Source organism: Agelaius tricolor, unplaced genomic scaffold (genome assembly GCF_023055355.1).
Source record: "Agelaius tricolor isolate 1412-34295 unplaced genomic scaffold, bAgeTri1.0.p SCAF_15, whole genome shotgun sequence".
Lineage (NCBI taxonomy): Eukaryota > Metazoa > Chordata > Aves > Passeriformes > Icteridae > Agelaius > Agelaius tricolor.
The window spans coordinates 18,287,557-18,294,890 of NW_027269275.1; positions in this window are offsets into that span (position 1 = coordinate 18,287,557).

The following is a 7,334-nucleotide window of genomic DNA, read 5'->3' on the forward strand; positions in this document are numbered from 1 at the left end:
CTCCACACCCACAATCCCAGGGCTACCAATCAATTTTGGAAGCCTTCTCCACGGCCTCAGGTCAAATACAGAATTTTCTTGTGGGTCTGTGCCCTTCAGCACAGAAAGTTTAAAATTCTCAGCATCCAGGACTCCAACAGGTGGGCAGGGCAGCATCCAGCTCCCACCAAACCCCACTATTGTTATAACATATTTTAACCCCAGTGGAAAATGTCACTCTCACCTGACATCCCAGTGTTTCCATTGCAGATTTTCTGCTCATCTGCACGATCCTGAGAGGATGTGAGGAGCCACACACACGCTTGAATAACAGAAATTAATCACTCCATGAAAAGAAGTGCCTGAAATGCAGCCCCTTTGGAATGAACACGCCAGCACTCTCAGCAAGGGCAGGACTTCACTTACTGCAGGTACCCTGGCACGGGGCCAGTGCCAGGGGGGCTCCAAGTGACTGCTCTGGCAGTGATGGAGCACAGGCAATTCCTCTTTTTCATTCCCTTGCTCCCATTAACACATGCAAATGATGTGCCTTGCTGTGTCTCTTGTTTTAGCAACCTCAGTTAATTCCCTGTTAACACTGATTTTTATTTTTTTTTTGTCATGCCCAGTAGACATCTAAGCAGTCTATTTTTTATTTTTTTTTCCTTTGGAGGAAGAGGAAAGAGAGAGAAACAAGCCCTGATGTGGAGAGATGAAGAATGGCAGAGCACCAAAGCACAGCAATGAATGCTGAAGGACTTTCTCCTTCCATTAAGAACCTGCTCAGGAGTCATGGACTAAAATGCACAGCACAGAGGCATTCAGACAGCAGAGGTGTTTATAAACTCCTGAACACACTTGTCAGCTAATTCTCCATTGTGGCTGGGTCCCCACAACTGCTGCAGAACAATGCTCTTTGCACATGCCTTAGTTTGGGACAGATTTTCCAGACATATGCCACTCACTGGTGGCTGTTAAATGCTCCATCCATAACCCATTATGTGCTTCTGTATTGAGGTTTCTCTGCAACAGGCAGCTGTTTGACAGGGAATAAACTCCTGGGGACAGCAGCAAATCAAATTAAATATATCTCCACAGAGCTATCATAGGGGGCTGCATGGCTTGATAGGCTGCATCAAGAGCAATAAACACACACAGGAAGAGCAAACCTGAGATAAATCAAGATAGTCCAAATGAGCAAAGAGGCTGACAAATCACCAGTGCCTCTGTGAAAGCCATTAGGAGTTTCAATGATGATTTCAACAGAGCCACTATTTCAGCTGTCTGTCTGTGGGCAGGAAGGTTTTAATCCTATAAAAGTCAGAGATTATCTAATTAGTGTTCTTTTCTCCCTCGCTTTATGAACTTGGTTATGGGGAATTACACTCGCTGATATGCCAATAAATAAATTCACTGAGGGGAAAAAGAAAGAAAGAAGTGGAACATGTTAAGAGTTCAGATTTCATTCTTTCTCTTTTCTAATATTTCTTTTCCCAATATAAACCTGTAACCTGGAGTTTAGTATGGGCTAAGGAAAGAAAATTGCTTCATGGAGCAGAATCAAGCAGGGATTTGCCTCTAACACTGGCTCATTCTCATTGAGAATGTTTTTATAAACATGACAGCATGAATGTTTCCTTACCTCTTACTTTTATGCATGCATCAAAGCCTATGGAATACAGACTGGTAGAGATACACTCTGTACCAGGGAGGAAGAGAAACAGGAAAAGAGATGGCAACATAGTGAATAAATTCCTCTTAATTAATAAATTTCATCACATTAACAATGGCCTAAGCAGAGCAGTGAGCACTTCAGGGAAAAGCGCTCTCATATCTTACTCCAATATATTTTATATCAAAAACCTGCTCTCTTAATACTCCCTTTCTCAGCCACTTGTGTCAGACTGAATAGACCCAAATCCTCAGAATTATTTCCTTCAGGAAAAGAAATGATGAATCTGTGTAGCAGTGAGAAGAGCCTTGTTCTGTTTTAAAAGCTCTCACTCCTACATCATTCATTCTGTTAAGGCTCCCCCAGCCAGCCCTGCACAGGCTCCTGATCCAGCTGGGGAACTGCACTTTACAACACCACATTTTACTGGCTTTTTGGGCTCTCTGAGTGATCTTATCTAAATCAGCTGCATGTTAAAAACCAGAGAAATACACCTGTGCTGCTGTGCCTCATAGAACAGTTCCTTGTCACCAAATATAAACTGTGTTTTTCCATGCTGGATCTGCCAAGAATCTCCACAGGCTGCTTGGGAAGAGCTGGGGCAGGAGCAGAGGACAGCTGTCCCTAGTTAGACCAGCCTGATATTATTTTAAAATTTAGTTCATTCAGCTTGAAAGCTCCTGTGCACCTCCATACCTCAGCAGGGAGAAAAACCCTCAATATCTGAGGACAAAGTTATGAGGATGAGGTATCACTGTGCTCTGAGACCGTGTTCACAGGGGTCTGAGGATGAGGGAAGAGATGAGGATCTGACTCCATGTTTCACAAGGCTGATTTATTATTTTATGATAGATATTATATTAACACTATACTAAAAGAATAGAAGAAAGGATTTCATCAGAAGGCTGGCTAAGAATAGAAAAAGAAGGAATGATAACAAAGGTTTGTGTCTGGGACAGAGAGTCCGAGCCAGCTGGGCTGTGATTGGCCATTAATTAGAAACAACCACATGAGCCCAATCCCAGATGCACCTGTTGCATTCCACAGCAGCAGATAACCATTGGTTACATTTTGTTCCTGAGGCCTCTCAGCTCCTCAGGAGAAAAAATCCTAAAGAAAGGATTTTTCATAAAAGATATGTCTGTGACAGTGCTCTGCTGTCATTGCAACTTCACAAAGACGCTTTAGCACTTTTCCCTCAGTGCTCTGGTGGTGGGGCTGGGAGATAACCAGGTTCTTGTGAAAGCTGGACAAATCTGTCCTGATTTGAAGCCTCTGAAAGTCTCTGCATGCACAGGCTCAGGGGAAATACCATCAGGTAGCTGAATTCTTTGGAGCATTTAGCTGTCCCCAGCATGCTCCACTGAGCAAGAATTTAAGCTCTGAGCAAGAATTCCCTCTCCCTCTCTCCAGCTGTGTCCCTGACACCCAGAGCAGGGTAAAGCTCTGAGAACCTCACCTGGGTGACAGCAAACTGTGACCCCAGAATAAAAAAGGGGCATGAGGGGGTGGGAGCCAAACCAGAGAAAAGCAGCGAGGAGAGTGGTGGGGCAAGGTCAGCAACAGGAGATGAAAATCCCAGATCTGAGGAAGAATTTGACAGGGGTATAAAATGGAAGATTTTATTTGAAATTTCATTTAGATTTTAAAGATTGGGATAAGAGAGGCTGGGGAGCAGCCCTGCAGGAAGGGATCTGGGGGCGCAGGAGGATCTGCCAGGGCTGTCCTGGGAGCCAGGAGAGCAAATTCAGCCTGGGGTGATTCAAAGAGAATAAACAGAATATTTATTGCCCCTGCATCCCTGGAAGTGTCCCAGGCCAGGGCTGGGAGCACCCTGGGACAGTGGAAGGGGTCCCTGCCCATGGCAGGGCTGGAGCTGGTGAATTTTAAGGTCCCTCCCTACCAACCCCAGCATTTTCCCATTGCAGGGTGGCTGTGCCACAAATCCAGCAGAGAGCTGCACATTTGGAGGGTGACATCAAAGATCTACGGTGCAAAATGTGCTTCAAACACAATCTGAAGTTTGAGCAGGACTCAAAAGATGATTATTCAAAAATCCAATTAAAAGTTTATCCTTTGCCTAAAGGCATCCTCTTAACTCCAACAGAACTCGTTAGGAGAACTTTAGTTGCAGTAAAAATATGAAATTTCAAGGCTATCTCATCAGGAGAATATTCTCTGAAATAAAACCACAACAACATTTATTTTAAAAATTTAAGCAAACACAATTTAAATATTTAAATTGCATTTTAAATACCGTTCTGGAACATGAAGTCTATCTAAGCATATTCTGAGATACAGACTGTAATAATGTAATGATTTTTTCCCTATTTAAAGTTCTGGCATCATTTCCTTTTCTTTTGTAATTAGGCAGAAACAACATGTGTCATTTTAATTCTCAATCTTTCTCTTTCTCCACCACTCCCCTGAACAGTCCCAAATTCTGATTCTGGCTAAGATTCAGTAAATAATTCCAATCCAATCCCCAGTAGCTGGGTTAATGAATTGTCTCATTTAAAAGTCACATTTAGCAGAGAGTATTGCAAATCTGCTTCAGTGACTGTTACTTTAATTTTCCTTCATACTTTTCATTCTTTAAAAAGAAAAAGGCCTATTAGCTTCAACAATTTAGTAAAAATTCCTTTTTTCTTGCCATTTCTTAAAAATGGAAACAGAATATCTTTTATTTTCTCACCATCTGACCAGGTACTGTTTAATTGATCTCTTTCAGCTGCAGCTGCTCCCTTCCAGAGATTATCTTTGTTAATTCTGCCCACAATTAAGAGATGATAAAGAGGAAGAGATGGATATTGATTAGCATTACACATAATCTAAAAATGCCATACAACCTTCTGGTTTTCAATACTGAGCAGGGAGCTAATGCATCCTGCAGGCAATTATGGCATCTCCAGGAAAAAACCACAGAAATCTGCATTTGCACATAATCATTACAGCCTTAGCAGCAGATTTTATTTGTTTGTTTTTTGGTTTAAGAACTTATTCAGCATGTCAGGTTACATCTTGCTTTTCCCCAGCTCTGCTGCAGATTTCTGAATATGCATTCATTTATTAGACATAAACGGCAAAAAGTGATTTTGTTTTTTTGTTTTTAGTTTGTTTTTGGGGGTTTTTTTAATAGTTTTGGGTATCCAATAAAACCCAAAACTTAAGACAGACTACAAGAGACCTTGAAAATAACCTAGTTATGCTGTGTTAATTCCTGGCTATAAGCATTTAGCTTGGAAGGGACACCCCAAGGCAATCCAGCTTTCCCCATAACCTGTGGTTGATGCCTCGATGGAAGATTTATGTGGAAAAAATGTGGAAAAGTGCCAATCACCTGCCAGAAAGTTGGGTAAGTGCAGGAACACACCTGGACTGGCTCATGACATGCCTTTAGGTCCATTGATCCTTCTGTCAGCTCACTGTACTCCACAGTGAACATTTATCCAACACCCCAGTGGTTCTTACCCTCACTTGAGAAAGATTTGGGTTCAAATTTCATGAAAAATGCAAATGCTTTTGGAAGCACTAAAAATACCAGGCAATAAATGTGATAGCTGATTCCTTATTTCCTGAAGAAAACAATGTTAAAAGTGCTTTATCTGCTCCTGGCATGCTGGGCACAATCCTGAGCCCTCCTTCCTCGAGGAGTTTCCTCACCAAGAGGCTGAAGAATCACATTGCCCTTACCTTGCTCTATCTCCACACACCTTTGTACCCTTTTCTGCAAGGAGGAATTCCCTCAGGGGGCACATTTGGGAGCTTGTGACAGTCAAGAAGTAAAATAAACTGCAGAGATACACATGGGAAGTTTGCCTGCTTCAAGCATTTCCCTCTTTTAGCAGTTCTGTGACGGCCCAGGACCTGGAAATGAACTGAAAACTGCAAATCCTCCAGCCAAGCACTGTCTGGGCTCTCAGTGCTGACACAGGGCACAGCTGAGCACAGCTCCCACTTAGCCCCACACAACTGGCACTAAGGGACACAAAAAACAGTCCTGGGACACAAAAAACAGTCCTAGGACACAAAAAACACAGTCCTGGGACACAAAAAACCACAGTCTTGGGACACAAAAAACACACTCCTGGGACACAAAAAACACAAGTCTTGGGACACGAAAACCAAACCCCTGGGACACAAAACCCACAGTCTTGGGACACAAAAACCAAACCCCTGGGACACAGAATCCAGCCTGAGTTGATCATAAACAGCCCCAAGTGACAGAGCAACATAATTTCTATTGATTTGCTTTCAAAGGCAGGATGCAGCTGTGAAACTGAGGTGGTTTTCTACGCAGCCCCTTCCAGCACAGCAGTTCCCTGTGCTCACTGAGGAGAGGCACTGAAAGCAGCCTCCCCTTTTTCCTCTGCACACCCTTCTGTGCTCCTCAGGAGTGGCACTGCAGTGGCACTCAGTGACAGGGACAGAAAGGAACTGGGTGTCTCTGTTCTTTCAGTGCTGTGAAGACTCCCTGGCACAGAGCACAATTATTGTCCTGGTAAGTAGCACAGATGGTGAATATTTTTTTTTCTCCTCAGCATGTTTCATGCTAAAATCTCTCTTCAGTAGCAAGCTGGAAAATCCAGCAGAAAGACAAAAATCGATGGCCAGTGCAAGAAAACTGATAGCACTTAACAGCTGATGGTTTTTATGGGCAGCCTGTCCCACCTCCATCTCCAAAGGATCCCTCTGCAGTGCCCTGGGTGCTGTGCTGTGGCACAGAGCTCCCTGCAGGAGCTCTGGCCTCACACTGCTAAGCCATCAATGGAAAAGATGATGTGACCTCAGAAAGCACAGCACAACCAACCAGCACAACCAGCACAACTGCTGGAAAGGAAACAGCTCTGCAGGTGCTGAGCTTCTGATGGAGAGCAGATGGCACCTAACAAATGTACCCATCCACAGGAGCTCCAGGAGGAAGCTGCTGCAGCTTTGCAACCTCCTCAGCCCCATCACAACAGCAGATTGAGCTGGATGATGCAGGGCTGAGTTCATTCAGCACCCAGAGAATGGTGGCAGCTGCACGAGGGGACAGGGACAGAGCTGGTGGTGACATGGCCTGGTTGTGAGCACATGGGTCAGCAGCTGAGGAACCAGTCCTGCAGTGTGATGCCAGCCTGGTCAGGGAGAGAGAAACAACAATTGCTTCTCACAGCAGCTTGTGGGAATTTTAGGAGTTGTAGGAATGTGATGACTTGTTAGTATAAACAATCTACAGGTAGCATTTTTCCACTTTCTTTTCCTCAAGGACAGTATTTGAAAAATATGGTTTTTATTAACTAGAGGAAGCTGCTGGAGCTTTGCAATCTCCTCAGCCCCATCACAACAGCAGATTGAGCTGGATGATGCAGGGCTGAGTTCATTCAGCACCCAGAGAAAGGTGGCAGCTGCACGAGGGGACAGGGACAGAGCTGGTGGTGACATGGCCTGGTTGTGAGCACATGGGTCAGCAGCTGAGGAACCAGTCCTGCAATGTGGATCAGGGAGAGAGAAATGGCAATTGTTTCTCACGGTGAGAATTGTGAGAATTTTAGGAGTTGTAGGAATGTGATAACTTGTTAGTATAAACAATCTACGGGTAGCATTTTTCCACTTTGTTTTCCTGTTCTTCTCAAGGACAGTGTGTGAAAATGTTTTTTATTAACTAGCCAATCAAGTAGAATATGTTGTATCAGTCTGT